This window comes from Piliocolobus tephrosceles, chromosome 13 (assembly GCF_002776525.5).
Source record: "Piliocolobus tephrosceles isolate RC106 chromosome 13, ASM277652v3, whole genome shotgun sequence".
NCBI lineage: Eukaryota > Metazoa > Chordata > Mammalia > Primates > Cercopithecidae > Piliocolobus > Piliocolobus tephrosceles.
Genome location: NC_045446.1, coordinates 95,578,699 through 95,600,757, shown reverse-complemented (window position 1 = coordinate 95,600,757; position 22,059 = coordinate 95,578,699). Strand labels below are relative to the sequence as shown.

The 22,059-nt window shown below is 36.8% G+C and overlaps 1 protein-coding gene and 1 pseudogene across 6 annotated transcripts in view; both read right to left on the bottom strand.

Moving 5' to 3' along the window:
* Positions 1 to 22,059, bottom strand: part of GRIA4 (glutamate ionotropic receptor AMPA type subunit 4) — a 367,574-nt gene that overhangs the window by 141,540 nt on the left and 203,975 nt on the right. The gene's annotated exons all lie outside the window — the stretch shown is intronic.
* LOC111540362 lies at positions 15,054 to 15,245 on the bottom strand (annotated as a pseudogene).

Here is a 22,059-nt window from a genome sequence, read left to right as displayed (position 1 = left end):
ACTTTGGAAACATTTCTTTATAATATAATAACAATGCTAATTATAATTAATTAGAGAATTAACTAGAGAAGCTGATTATGAGAATTAAGTATTAGCCACTATTAATGATTAAGTATGTAATTTGAGGTTCTTCTTTTTTTTTTTTTTTTTTTTTTTGAGATGGAGTCTCGCTCTGTCACCCAGGCTGGAGTGCGGTGGTGCAATCTCGGCTCATGGGCTGGGGTTCTTATTTTTAACCCTTAATCCATTAGTTATCAGAAATTATTGGCTGTGCTTATATAAGATTTTGATAAAACATCACACAGAAATGTGTGTTTTGTAAGGAAGAATAACGTTTTTCCATTTTATAGCAAAATAAAATGAGATAGCGATTACACGACCTAAAAAAGGTTAAAAAAAAAAAAAAAAAAAGGAAGTCACTGTCAGAATAGAAATGAGAATTGAGAGAATAGTATTTCTTTCCTCGGTGCTCATTATTTCGGTAAATATAATGGAAGGCGTATCAGGGATTTAGACATGCAAAGAGGAGTAAAAGTGGTCTCTGCCTGTCAACAGCTCACACTACATCAAGGGAGGCAGGAGGTATCCTACTCAATTGCGAGAAAGATGACAGGATGACAAGTACATAAACAGGTACATAAACTTCCATACAAAGTGGAAAGTATTACATGGAATTTGAGCGCTCCAGATGCACTACTGCGAAAGTCCAGCAACAATATCCTGCCTCATTTTCTAGAGTTAATAGAAACTGTCGTATAATGTGTGTTTTCATAATGTCAGAAAGGAAGGGAATTCAGTCTTGGCAGTAGAAGGAAAGCTAGAGGGGGCCCGTGCATGCATGGATGGGGTAGGATGAGGGCCCTTTCCTTCTAAACAGGTGGAGGGCAATGAAGACACTGAGGAAGCTGAAGAAGTAGAGTGGGTGGTAAGATCCAGAGAAATTCTCAAAGAAGTAAGCAGTGTTAGCAGGAGCTTGCATGCCAGTTTCACGGGGTGGTCAGGTTTCAGAGTGTGTCACTAGTCACTGTGCTGTGACTAATACTGCCTCCAAGAGAGGCAGCATCATCTTCAGTGCAGTCGTTCCCTGAGTTGACTTGCCAGGTAGCAATCCTGCCTCAGGCAGATTAGACTCCTTTAACAGTCAAATGGGTGTCAGCTCTTCTGCATCTGTTTAGCCAATCTAACCAGTTTTGTTGGTATAAGTTGGTTATTGAAGATTTTAAATACTGTCTGTGAGAAAAGTGTCCAAGAGTTTATAATGGCAGAAAATTTTAGTTCAATTTATGGAAAGAAAGACTTATTGCTTAAAAAATAAACAAAAGTCCTTAGGAATTTTAACCTACTAATCAAAGGAAATAAGAGCAATTGCAAATATAGTCATATTACCTAGAATAACTTTTCAAATGTTGGTCAAATTGTTTTAAAACATACAATTTAATACAGTTTCCTTAGATCATTCTGCAGGATCAGAACCAGAACTCTGCAGTAAGGCATTTACCTGGGAGCCATGACAGTATAATGTGTTTAACTATAAACTAGTGGGCTGGGTCTGCAAGCCCCACTGCAGAAGAAACTCCATTACTCTATACAGAATGAAATAAAACACACATGCTACATCATCATGTAGAAAAAGGCTGATGTTACTGCTTAATTTGCAGAAATGGAATTTCCATGTTTTAATTTAAAACAAAACATTTTAACTTACAGAAAGAACCATGATTAGGTGACTTTATCGTTATTAGAAAATAATGCTAGTCTTAAATAATTCTTTTTTACCTTTATCTTCTTTTATTGAGCATTGTAATCGGCTTTTTATCAGAGTTTATTTTAATGATCAAAACCTTAGTATAAATCTGAAAATAGTCAAAAATAGGTCAATAATTGTGAAACCTATCTAAATAAAGTGTGTTCAAATAAGAGGAGCAGAGTGGGTGTTATCTCTTTAGTTCCATTAGGAGTGTATTGGAAAGATAAGTGTAATAGAAATAGAATTCCTCATTCTGTCATGTTTTCTCTCCTAGCACTACAAGACACAATAATAGCTCTTATTTGGTAACTGTAATATGCCAATACTCATATTTTCAATATTTTTGTCTTAATTGATAAAAACAATAAATATAGTAATAGAATTTTTAAAAACCATGCAAAATTCAGGAATTCTTGTTTTAAAAAAATTCTTCACACTGAGAGAACTTACTTTATAGTAGTATGAAATAACCTCAAAATCCTCATTGAGTTCCACACAGTGTTTCTCCTTTGCCTTCTGATTTCCAAATCTACTCTCCCCCTTCCTGTACTAATCTCACCTTCAGCAGTTGGCTTCATTGTTCCACTTCACTGAGAAAATGAAGAACATCTGGAAAGATCTACCTCCTTTATCTGCAGCACCACAGAACACTTGAATCCACACTGTGCTCCTTATTCTTTCTTCAGTAATGAAGGGACCAGGTATGCTTCCTTTTTTTCCAGTGTCATTGACTCCAGCTGTGGTCTTGGATCCAGCACATAAAGACTCTGTGTGGTTCTAAGATGTAGTGGGTACATTCTCACTAATGAGGAAGCACTAATTTTAACTCTTGGATCATCCTACTGTGATAGGGTTTGGCTGTGTCTCCACCCAAATCTCATCTCGAATTGTAATCCCCATTATCTCCACGTGTCGAAGGTGGGATCGGGTGGGAAGTGATTGGATCATGAGGGTTCTTCTTTCCCTCATACTGTTCTTCTCATAGTGAGTGAGTTCTAATGTGATCTGATAGTTTTATACATGTTTGACAGTTTCTCCTTCACGAATGCTCCTCTCTCTTGCCTGTCATCATGTAAGATGTGCCTGCTTCCCCTTCTGCCATGATTGTAAGTTTCCTGAGGCCTCCCCAGCCATGCAGAACTGTGAGTCAATCAAACCTCTTCCTTTGTAAATTACTCAGTCTTGGGTATTTCTTTATAGCAGTGTGAGAATGGACTAATACCTGCTGCTAGGTCAAGACTACTATAAAAATGTTGTTTGGGTTAGCATACACATTAAATATATAATCAAAGCTATCAATATTAGAAGAAATATACACCTATAGTAAATTCATCCCTGCACAATATCATTTAAGACTATTTCTCAAAGTGTGGTTTTTAAATCATCTACATCAGAATCACCTAGTGTGCTTGTTAAAAAGAACATCTCTGGGCTCTGTACCAGATTTATTGAATCAGAATCTTTGGATGTGGAGCTTACAAGCTCTCCATGTGATTATTGTGGAAAATAAAGTTTGAGAATTTACTTAATATGATGGTACAGATAGTATTATCTACAAGTGTGCTGAGGTTGAAGTCTAAGGGGAGGAAAGTGTCCATAAGAGAAGGAAGAAACCCTGTCCAGGCAGGGACAAAAAGAATATACAGAGGGCAGATGGCATGATGGTAAGGATGAGAGCTGCACCTATCAGCTAGGCTATGCTCCTCATATTACTGTATCACCCAGTGGAATGGCTAAAACCTTCAAGTCAGCCATCCCAAAATGAAAGCATCTCTACACGTAGCCTTCACATTGAAATTAAATAAGGTGGTGCCAATATTATTTCCCTCCTTTTGCCTCCCGAGCAAGATAAGTGAGTCAAGTAGAGCAAGTCAGCACCCAGTACTTTCCTGTTCCTTCTCCTCTTGTTCTATGATTTGGGTCTGATGGGAGAAGGGAGAAAGGAATACAAGATAATTGATATTTTAAGATTCCCATGCTTCTATGATTATTTTCTTTCCTTTTTCTAAGAGCCTATTTCTACCAGCTTAGGGGCCTCTCTTTACTGGAGAAAAGCTAAAGAAGCAATTAGTGAACTGAAATTTTATTAATTCACAATACATTTTTGTTATTACTTTTATCTCCTCCTTCTCCATGATGTTCCAAATCTTCCTTTATTAGCTTTTAGCTTTTATCCTCAAACATTGTAAGACCCTTCATCATGATAAACTTTTTTCTTTTTCTTATCCAATTAATTATTGTCTTATTTTCTCCTTTTTTAAACCAGATTTCTCAAATGACTAGTGTATATCTGCTAGATTCATTTTCTTGTGACCCACTTTATTTCTAGCTCTCCATTTTAATGACACCACTCTCTTAACTAACACCAGAAGTCTCTGCTTTTTCAAAAGACCTTCACTCTTTTTCATGTTGATTAGAAGCCGTGAAAGAATAATGTAGTTTAATATGTATTACCTGCGAATCCTCCTAGCCAAATTGCTAATGAATCACAAATTTTAGTGAGATAATCATTTAATACGAATCCATGACTTTAAATGATAAAAAGAAAAAAAAGAAACACACACACACACACACAAAATCCATGGCTTTGCACATCTTAGGTGTACATGGCTGTTATTTCAACATCATTTGAATATGCCTACTGTTGCATTCACAGCTTAATTTGTTATTTATTATAATATAGGATAAGACAGCAAACCATGGTATGGTATAGTTTAAATATAAATCATATCACATCTAGCTGTCTTTTCACAGATTTGGACCTTTGTAAAATTTATAATATTGTATAAATGTATTAGTAAAGACTATGCCATTCGATGGTTGTACCACTCATGTATAAGTCACATTTTGTGCATCTGGTCATAGAATATTTTAACTGATGAAGAAAATTAACTACTTACAAGTTGGCAATATAATACATTTTTTCTTTGTACAGTTTCAATTTTTAAATAATTATAAAATTTAATAGTAACATTAAATAAAATATTAAAATAAATTATTGAATAAATATCAAGAAACATGAATAAAGAATAACATATTTCAGCTCTTTCGGAATTTCAACTTAATATTCACATTTCTCAGAAGTAGGGCTTACTTTGTATTTATAACAAAATATAAGGAATCAAAAGTCTTACTTATTCCCTGATCTTGTACATATATTGAGTGAAACTCTTGAATCAGATACACTATACTAATGAACTATATTTACTAGGGTGATGTTAAAATTTATTGAAGACTATTTGCAGCAGGCTGACATTTAAACAGTCAGCCTAAATAGGTTTTCTCTTTGTTAGTACATCAACTTGCTGCAGGCATGCTCTAGGCCTAGATGTCTGCTTGAACCCACAGGGAACTGAACTTATCGGCTCATGCCACACAGCATGATGGCAAAAAAAAAAAAAAAAAAAAAATCTTTTTGTAGCAGGACAGTAATACTTACGTCTGAAAGCTTCTTTAAATAACTCTATGTTTTATTGCATATTTCTGGTGAAAGCCACATTTTCCATAACTTCTTTGATTCACTTAAGACCTTTTCTGTCCTCTTATCCTTAAAATGCCAGTATGCTTCCCACGGAGAATGCTAGCATGGTTCTCCAAAAACACACTTAATTAGTGGAGTCAAAACGTAGCAGCATGCTGCCAAGTGACACTCTGTTTAGTGAGGCTGTACTCATGTAATGTCTGGGCTGATTTTAGCATGGAATTTAGCTTTGTAATGCATGGGAACAGATGTATGAATGGCATGCAATAATTTGGGATCCAAGTCCTCTATGACCTTAAATACTTTTCATTGAGCTTCTATTATACTTGCAAGGATTAACTTACCATATTAGTACTTATTATCTTCAGTAATTTTGACATTAAAAAGAGATGAAAGGATTGAGATATGGAGTAGGGATATCTTTCTTTATGTATCTCTATGTACTTTAGTGTGGAGACATAAAGAGAACAACTTCTGGAACTGTGTCAGCTCCTTTGCCCATTCTCTCATTTTATCTAATTACAACTTATTCTTAGATGTCCCTGGCAGCACATAATTTTGTGTATTCCGAAAGTCACGGCAATTAACACATTTTATAACAACCATCCTTTACATTGACTGTCTTGACAAATAATCAGCAAATGAATTAAAATAAAGTATTCTGGAAAGGCATAGTAAAATGATTGTTGGTGAACATTGATTTCATTAAAATAAACAGTTGAGACTCAGCCAGAAACTATGAGTAGAGAAAAACACTATGAAAATAACATATATTGAACATGTAGAAATAATAAGGTAACAGGCCTGGAATATGGTTGTGGATAGGTAGGATAAAATGTAAGGGCTCTCTATTCACACTTTTGACAGCACATAGCCAATCTGCACTTTAAAAAATAGAAACATGTAGTTAAGACTAAAACAAAAGCAACTATAATGACTCTGGCCTCTTAGTGTTATTTACAGTTTTCTTTCCTTCCTAGTAAAGGATTCTTGTGGGAAATATATTTTGTTGGAATTTATTTGAAGTGCATCAGTTGCTTATTTGTTCCAGTTTCCTTTTCTTCTAATAAATTCAGGTAGAATAATTATTTATTTTATGTATAAAAATAGCATTATTTTTTGAACTCACTTTTGCAGAATTATTTCCATCCTACCATCTATATCTGTCTGTATCTATATCTATATCATCTATAAATCTTCCATTTTATTTGCACAGATTGATTTATCAGGTTAATAATTATGTTGAATAATTTAGATGTTACAAAGGAATGGAAGGACTGAGATACAGAATAAGAATGTGCTTATATCTACATGTGTACATATGAGACAGAGAGGGAGGGAGATAGATGAAATAATGTTCATCAAATATTAGCACTGGTTATTTTTGGATAATAACCCTATCATAACCCAAAAACTTATATGGTTTCTCACACCTGGTAAGCATCCAGTAAAGATCTGTTGTATGCGTGACAAGAAAGGAAAACTGAATAGAAATACAGCGTGAAGAAGTGGTAGCTCTCAGAATAAAACTCTGATAAGGGAGTGTTGAAAGAGGGGGCTGCCAAAAGATGTGGGAATTTGAAGGAAGCAGTAATGATAAATTAAAAAAAAATATGATTTACAATGACATAAATTTGGGATTTAAAAGATAACGAGAGATGTGTCTATCAATAAAAAAGCATGTTCAGTTTCATACTTGTAAGATTTGTTCAATAGCATTACTCAAGGCAGAGATCACCAATTACCTTTCTTCATTGTTTGAGAAAAAAATAGCATATATTCTGAAAGCCGTACCCCAGAATGAGGAGGGTTGGAATACAGTCACAAAAAATGACGAAGGGCAATGTCAGCCACCCTTGAGTCCCAGCTTCTGCCACATCTTCTCTGCTAAGGCTGAGAAGAAACTTTAAGACAGAAAACTCCTTAAAATTTAGATAACCTAGGTATCTCCATGGACAAATGAAAAGCAAGGACTTGATCTTTAATATAATTGAGCAGCTCAGTGGAAACAGAACTGAATTGGGAGTCAGAGGACAGTTCCACTCTGGAATAATCACTTCTCTCGGCTTCAGTTTGCTCATCTGTAAAATGAAGATACTAATACCAGCCCTGCGCACTTCAGAGGGTTGCAGTAGAGAACAAATTAGATAAAGTAAGTGAACATGCTCTGTAAACTGTAAAGCACTACACAAGGCAAACTTAATCATTATTTAAGGTTATCGTAGATGCTCCACAGCAGGGGGAAAGTGAGAAGGAAAAAGCAGCTTTTCCATCCATTAACACCTTCTCTCTGGGAGACCCTCAGAGAGCTTGTGTAAAGACAGTAATAGAAAGTTAATCACCCCTGTGTTAAGCAGACATCTTTGCATTCATTTTAAGGAAATAGCTTTTACTGCTCTGTCTCTTTCCAGCAGATATATGTCAAGTTGCTGTGGCTTTCTGACTATTCTTTCTCAGAATGCTCTACTAGATCCCACTTTTCTGCTGCATGCATTGCAGGGTTATTGTTTCAGGCTCTTCTTCTTCCCAAATCTGTTTTGCTTTGATGATCTCATTGATTCCCCGGCCTTACTGGGCTCCAAATCAACATTTCCTATCCTACTCTCCATCACACACCTAAGTCTGGAAGTTGCACACGCCCCTCCAATCCGGCATATCCAAAGTGGAATTCACTGTCTTCCCTGCTATGCTTACTTCTCCTGAGTTTTACATTGCTATTTACTCAGTGTCCCAATTTAGAAAGTACAGAGCCAGGGATATGGTGGATGTTTTTGCACTGCACAACTCTGAAGGGTGTCATTCATACAATGGCATCTCAGAAAGAAGCCAATGCTATGTGGAGCATAACCTGCAGAGCCAATCATTGCAACCCTCCCAAAAGCTCCACCACTTGCTCCCCTATCTCAATGGTTGCTCATTCCTTGATTCCCTACAATACAGAAGAGTCTGTGGACAATTCACAATTTATCAGAGGCACTCACTTTAATACCCATGACACTATAATGTTTCTCCCTTTACTTGATGAGTACGGGGACAATATTCTGAGCATGGATTGTTATGTATGAATATTGTAACACAGGAAGGATTTTTGTATTCATTTTAAATGCACATTTTAACACTGCATACAAATGAGTATTGTGTGTGTATTTAGTAAGGCGTCTCCAAAGATAGCCCCCAACAGTGTCCTTTTCCCATATGCTCATGCTAATCCTGATGTCATGAGGTGGGGCTTATTTCCTTTTCCCTTAATCTGCACTGGACTTGTGGCTAGTCTTGACCAATGAGGTGGAGCTAAGAGAGATGCAATTGAAAATTTGCTAAGTGCTTGCATACTGGAACTTATCCTTTGAAACATTCCTTCTTGGAACCTAGATGTCATGGTTTAAGAAAGCCACAAGGAGGAGAAAAAAGGAATATTGGTTAATAGACCCAGTGGAAATACCAACTGAGAGCTGACACCAACTTGCCAGTCATATGAATGAACCATCTTGGACATTCTATCCCAGTCAAGTACCCAAATGACTATAAACCCAGCCATCATTACAGGAACAGAACTGCTCAGCTGAGTCAAGTCATCACAAAAAGTCATTAGAAATAATAAACGCTTTTTAAAATTACCACATTTGGCGTGGTTGATAGATAAATAAAAAAGTGTGTGTATATTTACATAATTCACCTCTCTTAGGAGTCTAAGATAAAGACAGATAAGATCACTAGCTAAAAGTGACATGTACACTTTTGGTTGAAATGGTTTTCAGAATAATTCTCTGCAATATTCAGAAAAACGATCTGTTAAGGCAGTGGGAGAAACAATAGAAAAGTGGAAAGGAAGGCCCCAGGGATGAGTCAAACAGGCCCTTTGCCTGGGTGGAGAGTAAGTCTCTTAAGCCATGCCTCTGCCTGTCCTTTTATGTGTTATGGCTATGTGCAATCGAGTAGATAAAACTTCAAGCAAGGAATAGAATCCATGACTGAGAAGCTTCAAACATTTCTTCCTCTTTGAAATTTCATAAAGAGACCACCTACTATCTGCTTACCTGTGTATAAGACCAGAAAATCTGCGGAGATCTAGCTTGTCATCTACATGGCTAGTGCCATCATCAACTCTATGGGGGCTATGAGCCAGCCAGCAGAAGAAAGTCTGTCTTTCTCCTCCCAAGTCTTCATCTTAAGTGGAGCCTCCAGGTTCTACATAAATAGCCTTGAGACAAAATATTCTATATTTGAATAAACTTGAATAAATTTTAGTTGGTATTTTGAAATCCAAGTCCAGCACAATTCATTCCCACGTCCACTTTCACTATTTTAGTTCATATCCTCATCATCTTTGAGACTAAGCCACTGCACTAGTTTCCCAAATAGTCACCCTGTCTATGATTCCTATTTTATTCCATCAATAATCCATAATGCTGCCAGTGATATTTCTAAAACACAAGTCTGTCACCTCACTGCGCATTTAGAAAACTTACTAGTGAAATTCTCAGCATACAGAATGGTGAATTGTCAAGAGCACTGGAAGATCTTCGATGTTAAGCTAAGGAGTTTGAGTTTCAAGCAGCAGGTAATAGAGAATCAAAGTAGTATTTTGAAAATGTCCTTTCAATCCTTTCAATATCAGATTTATGAACTGCTTTTGGTTTTAGCCAGGTCTATCAGTCTGTTAGTTTCGTTTTATAGTCATCAAAATAATTTTCTGCAGGCTTCTATTTTTTTACTTTTCCACCTCTCTTCTGCACATTTTCTCATTCTCCAATTCACATTCATTCACATGCCTCCCCAACTCAGCACTCTCTATGTCTGTCTTTCCTTGAGTCGATAATTTTAAACTTATATATGGATAAAATAGCTTTCTGCTTCTCTCTCTTCAACTTCTGTCATCTACAGAAAGTGAAACCAGTCCCAGTGGATCACATATATTTCTCCCTTTCTGCAAACCTCTCCCCAAACAGGTATCAGCACCTCTGTGAGTATATGTCGACACAGTGTAGGGGAATATGTATTCTTATAGCTGGGCCACTTTAAGTGGTCCCTCTGGCACTAGGACTAACTCTCTGTGAGTAGCTGATCATGTTTAAATTTAAACTTCCTGGCAAAGTCCCTTCACTTTCCACAAACACAATTGCAATGGCTGTTCCTGGAAGCTAGCAGTCCTTGCTGCTTTTGTCAGTGGCAGATAGGGTGGTAATTAAAATCATTCCACAGCCATCCGCTGAAGTCTCCTCAATTGGTGGCAGACTGGCTGAGTAAGAAGATGAAGCATTAGGAGGCACTTCTTTTCTTGACTCCATGTAACTCCTGCTAAAGAGCTAGTCATTGCTCTTGCATTGCCAGGAAGTTGGGGTGTCAACTCAGAAGGGACTTGATGTTTCATTTCCTCATTTTAGACATACCCTCAGTTCAAGGCTCTCTGCCTTACGGATTAGATGGTCTTCTGCAAATTACTAAGTCTTAATGAGCCTCATTATTCTCATCTGTAAAAGGGTTATAATAGGATCTGCTGAGAATTAGAGATTATCAGTCTATGTGTGTGTGTATATTTGTGTGTACATCACTGGATATAGCACACAATAAATAGCAGCTGTTATTGTTAGATGATTCTATAACCAGCCCCTTTGCCTGTTGCAAGTCTGTCTGGGAATACTGGGAACTCTATCTCTCCTCTCCATTTTCAAGTTTTTAATTTTTAATATCAGCAAGCCATTCTTTCTGGTAAGGCTGAAAATTGAACATTTGGAGTGCTTTAAGTAGCTGAACATAGGAAACTCATGTCAAAAATTGTATCTTGGGACACCCCTGGAACAAGAAGTAGTCCTCAAAGATATAAGGCTATGAGGATTTCAGGTAACCCATTTCCCAGTAATTGTATTACTGCCTCCTGAAAATTTGTTACACCATGTATGGAAAATCAGATCCCAGATCTCACAAAGAGTGAAATTCTGAAAGTCTCATACTCTTTTATTTCTTTTTATGAAAACACTGGGATTTATTTCACCAGTCTTCTAGAAAGTCTCCTGACTGGCAAAATGTCATGTTTAAATCTGTCCTCATTTTGCATTGTGACTAAGTGCAAACTTTCCAAAGTATAATTTTCATCCATGTTGGCAGTCTCAGATAATACCCTGTATTAGCTGTCTCAGGTAGGAACTGCCAATGCTGCCTCGGTAGCATCTCCAACATACGCAATTATCTGGCTATACATACCACATACAGGGGTAGTGATGGTTAATGTGCCAACTACAGTTTCTACTGCATCATAAGAAATGTATGCTTGTATGTCATTTGTTCACCTTTAAATGTCTTTCTGGGCGCATTCTGAGCACAGTGGCTTTTATACAGAACAAAACAGTCTTGGAGGTTTTATTTTCCCTCTACAAATGCCCAGAGGCACTAGTTCAGTTAGGAAACAAATTAAATTTTGTGAAAGAGAAACAGTAATATGTTTGAAATATCCAGAACTGTTCCCCTTCAGCTGCATTTAAAAACGACTAAACTGATTTAATTCACATTTGTGATGTCAGTTGTCAGATTGGAATAAGATCTTGTGGACTTATCTTTAATGACTAAAAATAGTATGGCAATAAAAATTCTACTGAAAAAGCTGCCCCGTTCCCACTGATAGTATCTTAACAAAGCATTACATATAAAAAGTGCTTGCCACATGGTTTTTAAATATTGTGCACTAAAACCCTACTTTATACCAGAAACATGTCAAGTTTTTGGCAGAATCTGATTAATTATTTTATCCTGGCATACATAAAAAAGCAAATTTAGTTCATAGTCTATTGACTTAACCAGAAGTTGTTGATTTAAAAATATTTATACAGTATAATAAAATGTAAGGAGACGTAATAAATGCATATTTTCCCTATTTGGTATCCCCATTAATTTCTCTTCTGTTCTTTTGGTGATGAAATCATAAAATAATCAGCAGTTATACTGCGTAGCTCTATTTCTTCTCTAGCTCTGCAGCACTGATGAATGGAAGAAAATTTTGACAGTTTTTTTTAGATCTCATTATCTTTTCCTTTTATGAACGATGGTGGTACCAGAATATCCACACCATTCTCTTTTCTATCATCCTCTGACTGTAAAATAAAATTATAGAACATTTTAGTAAAACTCCAAAATGAAGATTTATTTTAAGATAAGTTAAATTAACATGAGAAAATTTTTTGAAATAGAAATTCAACTTCAGGTTATTCCTCCAATTTACTGTTTTTTCCTTCTAAATATTTTCTATTCCGCTTAATAGTAATGAATCAGCAACATAATTTACAAATCTCCACTAAAGTAATGTCACTGATATTGATATTGTATCATATATAACAAATATTATTTTACGTTGACAATATTTTCTTCATTCTTAGTCTGAATAAATACTTTTGGAAACTGCTCAGGTTTCAAGTAGAAACTATGGAATTCTCCAAGCCTGGAAACCATTTTCACTTTATGATTTAGAGCAGGAGCCAGGATAACTTGTTAGCTTGTCAGTAGTGTAAAGTCTCATATCCATAAAAGTTCTTGACAATTTGGCAATGTTGCTGGAATGGTGAGAGGTAGGACTTTCTGGATGAGGTAGGATGAAGGTCTCACAAGTTGATTAATAGAATTTGGGAAAAACATCCATAGGTATCAATAACAAAGATGTTGACTAAACTGTATGTCAACCAGGCTATACAAGGTTCTCCACTTTATTGCCTATTAATGAGAAGGAATTGGGGTGGTGGTTGCTGACCAAAGAATAGGAAATAGGATCAAAGACAGCTGCCTATATAGTGCCCTAGTTGTTAGCTCTGTTTCACACAGGAGACTTCCTTGATAATTTAGTGTTCAATCTCAGGTCTGCCTAACTGTAAAAAGTATTATGAAGATGAATTCTGGGTAGGCAGAGGTTTTTCCCTATCAGAAAACAGTTCCAGAATCGCATACCCTCACTGAGTGAGAAAGGAGAGAAATATGTTACTTCCAAAACCAAATGAATTGTAAAAATTTAGTCTGATTTGCTTGGAAAATGAGAGAAGCATGAAATTCTTGTTAAAGATGAATGTCAACAGCAACGCCATCTAAAGGCTCAGCTTCTCCTGCAATCTATCATGACAAACCTGGATCCATTCAGAGAAGACAATAAAACATCTAAGAATATTTTTGCAGTGAATATTGGCTGCTATATGGAAGCTTTGGCCCTCTTGGATAGTTGTCCCTAAGACAGACAAGCTCCAATTGGAAACCACAGATGAGGCATTGACTAGTTTTAGGCTCTTACTGCCCTGGATTTGGCTTGTAATGCAGATGCAGGTGTCCCATGGCGAATGAGAAACTGACCCAAAGAAGTCTACAAGTCTAGTGGCTGCATAGATTGAAATGAAAAGTGAAGCAATGCCTTGTTTTCATGGCATAGAACCCCTTTCTCCCTGCAACCCCTCTCTCCCTACTCCATATCCCCTCCATCCCATGCTACCCCAATTTCAGCTGCTTTAAGGAGAAAGATGTTTAGGGGCAGGGCTGAAGCCAGCTTGTCCTCAAGGGGAACTGAAGGTTATACACACACGTCTGAGTTTGCTAGGGAGGCAAGGGAATCAAATGTTTAAGGCTTTGTTGGATACGGGGCCCACCAGCCCATCTGGTCCTGCTTAGGAGAGGGGACATCCAAATTCAACTATGGGGTTTGGATGGAATTCACCATGGAAAGGGAAGCTAAAGTGGTGCTGTGAGTCAGTTTCTTTGGGAGAATTTAATGTACTATTTTTGCGGCTTCCACGCAGAATATATAATTGGTATTGTATGCCTGTACTAGGAATGTTCTTAAATACCATAAGGGATCTCCCAATTCAGAAGAGCCACAAATAGAGAGGTGTTAGTACCTTTAATGTGTCTCCCAAACCTAACGACCCCTTGAGCTAAATGACTGCGACTGATGATTTTGCCAATTGGATCCTCTGGCGAAGGCAGACAGCCTTCACTGAGAGGCACCCCTAAGGGGTATGGAATTCTTTGTCTCTTAGATGCAGATACCAGGTACATGCTTTTGTAAATTACTGTATTCTTGTTGAAACTGAATGTCTGAGGCATAGAAGCCTTGTGGCTGGCCTAACGTCTCTATTTTGGGGTAAGTCAACTTGGACTCAATTGTGTTAAAAGGTGGAAACGTCCAGCAAGCCTCAATTGTTAGATAGAAATGTTTATTCAAGAAGGTAGCTGGCCTGAACCCAGCAGCATCTCAGCTTTACGTAAAAAGGAGGCACTCCATTGCCTGAACCACATCGCTGGCTCAGCAGGATGCCCAGTTCACAGCAGTTCTCATAAATGCCTAGGCCTGGCTCAATAATATTTCAGCTGGGCAGAAATCCAATGATGTCTCCTGGACTGCTGCAGCTGTACATGTGAAGTGCCAGTCATGCAACATCAAAACTGAATGTGGCCACTTGGCTCAGTGGACAGAACTCAAGGCCGTTCTCATAGTCTTGGCCAATATTCCCCTTGATACATCTTGTTACAGTTCTACTGATTCTTGGGTGATTTCCATTGGCCTAGCTTTTTGGTTTGACACTTGGAAAACTACAGACTAGAAGAGTAATGTTATCCATCTTTGAGACCATAAATAGGGTAAACAAATTGTGGCTGTTGATTGAAGCTTCTGAATTGCTCACTGGCCTTAGTGACTAACAATGGAGAGAAGATCATTCTCTGATGAGACTGACTGGAATCAAAGTCTGATCAAGCCTGTATCTCCTGGATGGCTACCATTGCTCCCTGGAGGCATCATTATACTGGCCATGGCAACACATCTGCCATCTTACACTGTTCACAAAATAAAAAGCCTCAAGTATCTCCAGCTGTAGATTATGTACCCCACAGATGATTGCGGAGATATTTCAAAGATAAGGCTACCCTTGATTTCTTGGGAGATCTTCCTGGAGTAATAACTGACTTGTTATTTATACACATTCTGTTTTCAATTAGTAATAATCGTGCTTCAGATAAACCTCATTGGCTATGATACTGCCACTGCACCAAGCTATTTATGCACATTCTGTGAGGCAATTATTAACTCCAGGGAGAACAATATATGGTACAAATATAATCACATTGTTCTACATGGCTCAACTATAAATAATATTTAAAGAGGCATAGAAATGAGAACACCAAATATTGTGATGCAACTCTATTGTGAATATTGGGGAAGCAACACGCATAGGTGGGTGTGTTTTGTAATAGTGGAATAAGCTGTTGGGGAGCTACATCTTCATCTTCCATAGTAGGAAGTCAGATATTGTTTAATAAAAAATTAAGAAATAGTATAAAATGCTATTTGAGAATAAGGAAGTATACACCATAAGAAACAACTAAAACAGCTGAAAGTGATTGAGGGTGAGAATTGGGATGAACAGGGGGTGGAACCAGAGGCTGTGGGATGTTCTTAAGCCTAGCTGAACTGTTTGACTTTTAAAACTATATGCCTACTATATTGGTCTGCTAAGGCTGCCATAACAAAACACCATAGCCTGGATGACTTAAATAGCAGAGATTTCTTTTTCACAGTTCTGGAGATTAGAAGTCCAATATCAGGCTGTCAGCAGGTTTGGTTTCTTCTGGGGCCTCTCTCCTTGGCTAGCAGATGGCCACCTTCTCTCTGAATCCTCACATGGTCTCTTCTTCGTGCACACACACCACTGTTGTCTCTGTATGTCCAAATTCCCTTTGTATAAGGACATCAGTTAAATTGGATTAGGGCCCACACTAATGGCTTAATTTACCTTAATCTTATCTTGAAAGGATCATCTCCAAATACAGTTATATTCTGATATACAGGGGGGTTAGGGTTACAATATATGAATTTGGAGGGGGATACATTCAGTCCACAAAACATGCATTAATTAAAATAATAAAAAATCCCATCTCAAAAATGTCCTTTAGATTTAAACCATGTAGAAGTCAATAATTATCTGGGGCATCAAACTCCACTGTCAGTCCCCATTGCAATATCATAGATCTTATTATACTTTGTTCATTATGCCAAGACTTAGAAACATTTAATTTTAGATTTATTTATTATGTTTCAAATAAGATAGCAGTAACCACAATATCTTGGGAGAGTGCTATACCACTCTTTTCATCAGTTGTATCCACTCGATTCTGCAAAATGTCCTTTCCACCACCTGCTTTCTTGAGTTCCCATCAGCAGTTCTTCAAGCCTCTTATCCAGCTTTTTTCCCCCATTTTCTGTATTTTTTCTTCTCTTTTTGACTTATTACCTTATTTTTTTTTCACAAGAACCTAACCACAGAATTCTTGCCTGTTCTTGTAGAAGAAATTGGATGTTTATGACAAGAGAAGAAAAAAAAAAAAAAAAAAGAAATCCACCTTTTTGGTCTGTAAATAGTGGCTTCTGTAATTCAAGCTGTGTTCCATAAGTCAAAACTAGCTCTGGTTAAATCCGCTGGGAGACATACATGAATCTGCCAACAAATAACTGTAATTCCAAATGAAGTTTTGTAAGCAGTGATATGAATCCTGCTTTATCACAATGCATTTGAGAAGATCCTGACAGAAATCCTGAACAAGATTAATGGGGAAATATGAAATGGGATTGAACTAAGAGAGTTAATATATTGCCTGGTACCACGATCATTCTAAAATAGCAGAAAACATTGGAAGAGGCTATAAATATATACTGAAAAGAACTCAGTACTTGCAACATGATAGAAGAAGAAATGTTCAGAAGCATCAATTGTATTAAAGACAGCAGAAAGAGTAATAACCAAAAATACATTTTTTCAACATTTACACTCTACTCAGTCCTTGCAAATAATTCCTTGCAAATATTACATACTCCCATAAGAAAATCAATTTTTATTACATACTTTTGTGACATGTTAACCCCATCTTCTTTTTCCAGATGGTTTCACTTTCTTAACTGTCATTATACTATTATTATGTTAAGAAGATATTAAAATATACCACAAGGATAATTAAATTCCAATTCACCATACTTTGTTTTAATTAGTTACTCAATTACCAAAGCAAAACAAAATTTAAGTAAAATTACATGAACATATAGTTGAAGAAGCACATGAACAAATATGGTAAAAGGAAAATTTGGGTAGAAAAATCCATGCATTCCCTGAGCACCCTACCATTGCTCATACATTATGCTAAGTGTTACAGACACATAAAGGTAATGAAAACAAGTTTCCCTTCTAAGACTTTGCAACCTACTTGGTGACACTGACCTACATAAGCATAAACATTTATAGTGAGTGTTTAACTTCCTCTCATATTCCCCCCACCCACCCATAATTCTGTTAAACCAAACTGAAAGAAAACAGAAAGGTCTTGGGTAAAAGAAACTTCACATCCTTTGACTCAAAGAGCCACTCTGATTTCCTCTGGGGTAGGCATTGGGCAGCACTCCTAGCTATATACCTTCTGCCTGTCATTTAAACTTTATCTTGATTATTATTGCATACCAGTCATGAAATTATATTCTTTGTCAAGTTCCTCATTATTCTGAAGAAAGATGCTACAGGAGTTAAAATAACCCTATGTCTACAAAGGCATAGCCTGGCTTAAAGCTAAGCATTTCAGTTCCATTTAGGCTTTAGGTATTAGCATCTTTTTGTAATGCAAATTGTTCTACAGCAAAAGGATTTTCCCGGTTCTGGGAACCTGCATGGCGAGCGCAGCAGAGACTAGCTCATCTGCAATGTACAGTAGTTCTGCTGCATTATATGGGTACTTGAAGCAGCAGTGAGATCAGCCTGACTCGGCTTAATATGATAAGTCATGGTTTGTGCCAGCCACTGGCCTAATGTGTTAAGTGTGTGTGGGTATTAAGAATTTTTTTTTAGCGTAAATTTTACGGAAAAATTATGAACAAGAAATGAAATTTACAGAATTCAAACTATGAAGACTCTCTGATATAGTTTGGATATTTATCCCTGCCCAAATCTCATGTTGAATTATAATCCCTACTATTGGAGGTGGGGTCTTATGGGAGGCGTTTGAGTCATGGGGGTGGATCCCTCTTGGCTGGGTGCTGTCTTTGCAATACATGTGGGTTCTCACATGATCTGGTGGTAGTGAAATGAGACATCTCTTCCCCCGCCCTCACTTTCTTGCTTCTGCTTCTGCCATGTGAGACACCTTCTCTCCCTTTGCCTTGCACCATGATTATAAGCTTCCTGAAGCCTCATCAGAAGCCAAGCAGATGCCAGGACTATGCTTCCTGTACAGCCTGTAGCACCTTGAGCCAATTAAATGTCTTTTCTTTATAAATCACCCAGTTTCAGTTATTTCTTTATAGCAATGCAAGAATGACCTAATACCCACCTCCCACAATTTCTTCAGAGGGAACAATATTGCCAAAAACAAATTGCTTCAATACAATTTTAACTAAATCAATTCAGATTTTGATTTTCCTTTGATTTCCTATATTGTTATTATTATTTTCTGAAACCATGTTCTAAAATACAACTTTTAACTTTTATTTCATAAAAGTTTAAGCTTTTATCTCACCATTTTATTGAGTGTTGAAACTGAGTGAGCTCTCAGTTTTGGATGTCTAAATATTCAGTGAAATTTCATATTGAACAGAAGGTATAAGATTGAGGAACAGAGGTCAACAGTGCAGTAAATGGAGAATCAATTTAAACGCAAAAACAATAACAAAAACTAATAAACGTTCAGGTCTCATATATCATCAGGGAAGTTTTCCCTCTTTCTTCTGTTCTTAACAGCCTGCTGATCAATTTTTGGCTTGGAAAATAGGACGAAGATTGCATATGGCATATGTAAATCAGGAAAAGCTACATTTCAGATTGTGTAGTCTAAGTAAAAATTTTAGTGACTTCGTCTGTGGTTCCTTAAAGGGCTATTACATTTCTGACCCTGTCTCTAAAGATCTTAAAATTCAGTGAAATTGACAGATTGCTACAGACTGTGCATCACCTACAAACAAAAATTAGACATAAATGGAATAATAAATAATTAGAGATCAACAGAAATAAACAAAAAAATAATTCTGACAACATAGATGGAAAACTTGATGGATTTGGAGAATCTGACTTGGCAGTTGAAGAATGAGGATTTTCATGCAGGAAAAATGGCAGAAAATTCATTTCATATGCAAGACTGAGAGAACATTGCATATGAAAATTGCCTAGTGAGATGCCTGGCATGGAGGAGCCAGTCAATAAATATATATTTTTTCCCTATGACCAAAGATAAAGAGGGTCCATGCCTGGCATGTTTGAGGAAGGGTTATTTGAAGAGCATGGCTGGAGTGAACAGTGTGTGAAGGAAAGATGGAAAGAGACAACGTGTCCCAACAGAAAATGTTGTGTTTTGAATCCAAAAATGGTTTCCTTTACCTACGAGTTGTGTGATCTTACTCTCTAGCCCTGAGTTTCCTTATCTGTGAAAAGAGGATTATTTTTGTTTCCTAGGGATGTGGTAACAAAGTGCCACAGATTGGGTAGTTTAAAATGACATAAATTTATTGTCTCACAATTCTAGGGGCTAGAATTATGAAGTCTGCTCCCTCTGGAGGGCCACGCTCCCTCTAAAGCCTGGAGGGGAATCTTGCCCTGCCTCTTTCTCGTTTCTGGTGGTTTACTGGCAATCTTAGTCATTTTTTTGCTTGGAGCAGCATAACTTCAACCTCTGCCTTTGTGGTGACACGATGGTCTTCCTGTGTATCTCCATCTTCACATAACCATCTTCTTATAAGGATACTAGTCACACTGGGTTAGGGGCCCACCCTGCTCCAGGATGGCTTCATCTTAACTAATTACATCTTAAATGACTCTACATCCAAATAAGTTCGTGTTCTGTGGTAATGAGGGTGAGAATTTCAACGTATCATTTTTTAGAGGGACACAATTCAATGCACATCAGAGATAGTAATATCTATTTATTTCATTGTATTGCTGAGAGATTTAAATATAATAATGTATGATAACATATGCATGTTATAAAGGAAAACTTTTCATGCAATTTTATCTACCCTTACCCCCTACCCAGGAGAGTTTCATGTGCGTGTACCCTCAGAGGGTACAGAAACTCTCGCACATGTTATATTTGAACTATAAGAAATGGAATTATTCCTCAACTGAATTTTTGGTACACTGTCAATGATACCTAAGATTGTATTTTTCAGTAAGAAAGTATAATTTTCTGATTGCTTGTAAAGATGCAATTAATGAGAGTTAATTGAGTGCATGTTATGTGCTGAGTACTGTTATGAGTGATTTATGAGAATTAATTGTCACCAAAATAGACTCATGATCATTCTTAATTTGACAGATGAGGAAATGGAGGTACAGAGATATTAACTGCCTTACACAAGGTCATATAAATAGTAAGAGTTAGAGCCAGGATCCAAAATCAGATAGTATGGTGTTAGACCACAGGTTCTTAAATTCTGCCCTATGTGTCTTTCAATCAGAGCATGCACATAAATAAGTAAAGAGCCATTTCCACTTTTCTACCCTTAGTTGCCCTAGTTCTTGAAATCATAAATGTTTCACCATGCCTCAAAGGACAAATTATATACTAAAATAAACTGACAGTGTCCAAACCCAAATGGCTGCTTTTTCGGTCCTTAATCCATGTACTTTAGAAAGTTAAAGAGAAAAATGTTTTCCATTGTCCTGATTTCCTTATATAAAATGTGTGGTCATGAAATTTAACCTAATTAATGTAGCTTGACTTTGTTACACACACATAAAAAATTAAATTAAAAACAAGGGATTAGTTAAGTTTTAAAACATATTACTTCTAAAATCCCCTATCAAACTGCTAGCAATTTTCAAAGGCCTATATTAAACGGATGTCAGCATCATGGAGTAAAGGTCACTTATGTCTGGCTATTAGCCCAAGCCCTTCTGTGCTTGCCTTTTCTGTCCTGTTCCTTGGCCTTTGGTTGTTTGGTTCCCATTATGCCCTCTCCAGTGCACAGGAAGGGAAGATATCAGTATGTGAAAGTTGTATTTGTCATGTAATTGCTCTAGGCAGGCATTTTATGCTCTAAGGTGACAAAAGCTTTACTTAGAGGATGTTTGTGAACATTCTGCGAATGCTATCCATCTGAATTATCTCTGTCACTACTATTGTATGTAATAAAATATTAATTGAATAGTTAGAGAAAAATAACATAGCAAGCAAGCAAGATGAAGATTCATTCTTTACCTGTAAGTATTAGTGGTTATAATCGATGGAATTATCACCAGCCAGACATGCAAGTTATTTTGCTGTGCCACTCTCTGAATGTAAAAACAAATGTAATAGTGAAGTAGCATTCATCTCTCCCCTGAGTAACAGACCTGCACTTCCAACACTGTGGGACTTTTGCATATCAGGGTGGCACAGGCAAGTTCTAGTTCATTAGGCTGCAAACCAAACATCACTTTCTTCTAACCAACACTTGGGACTCAATTTATGCATTCTGGGGATCTCCTGTGCCAGTCTTCTCTTCTATACCTGAAATTTGCTATCTAATCGTTGAAAAATCTTTAGCTATTTTATTTTGGTCACTTTTTATGACCCTTACTGTATTTTTAGCAATGTTGATTCTCCTTTGTCTTTCTAATTCCACATTTATTTCCATTTATTTTTCTTCTTACACTACTTTCCTGAGCTCTATTCTAGAGCATTTGTATCTTTGCTCTGTGTTCTTGCTTTGTGTAGGTGCTTGCTTTAGTAAATTAAAATGATTGCCATATTTTCCACTGGATTTAATTTTTGGTGCATGTTCTTTGACTGTTTTTCATTGTGCTTACAGATTTCTTTGTTGTAATAATATGGTTCCTCACTTACACTGACCTTCACTACT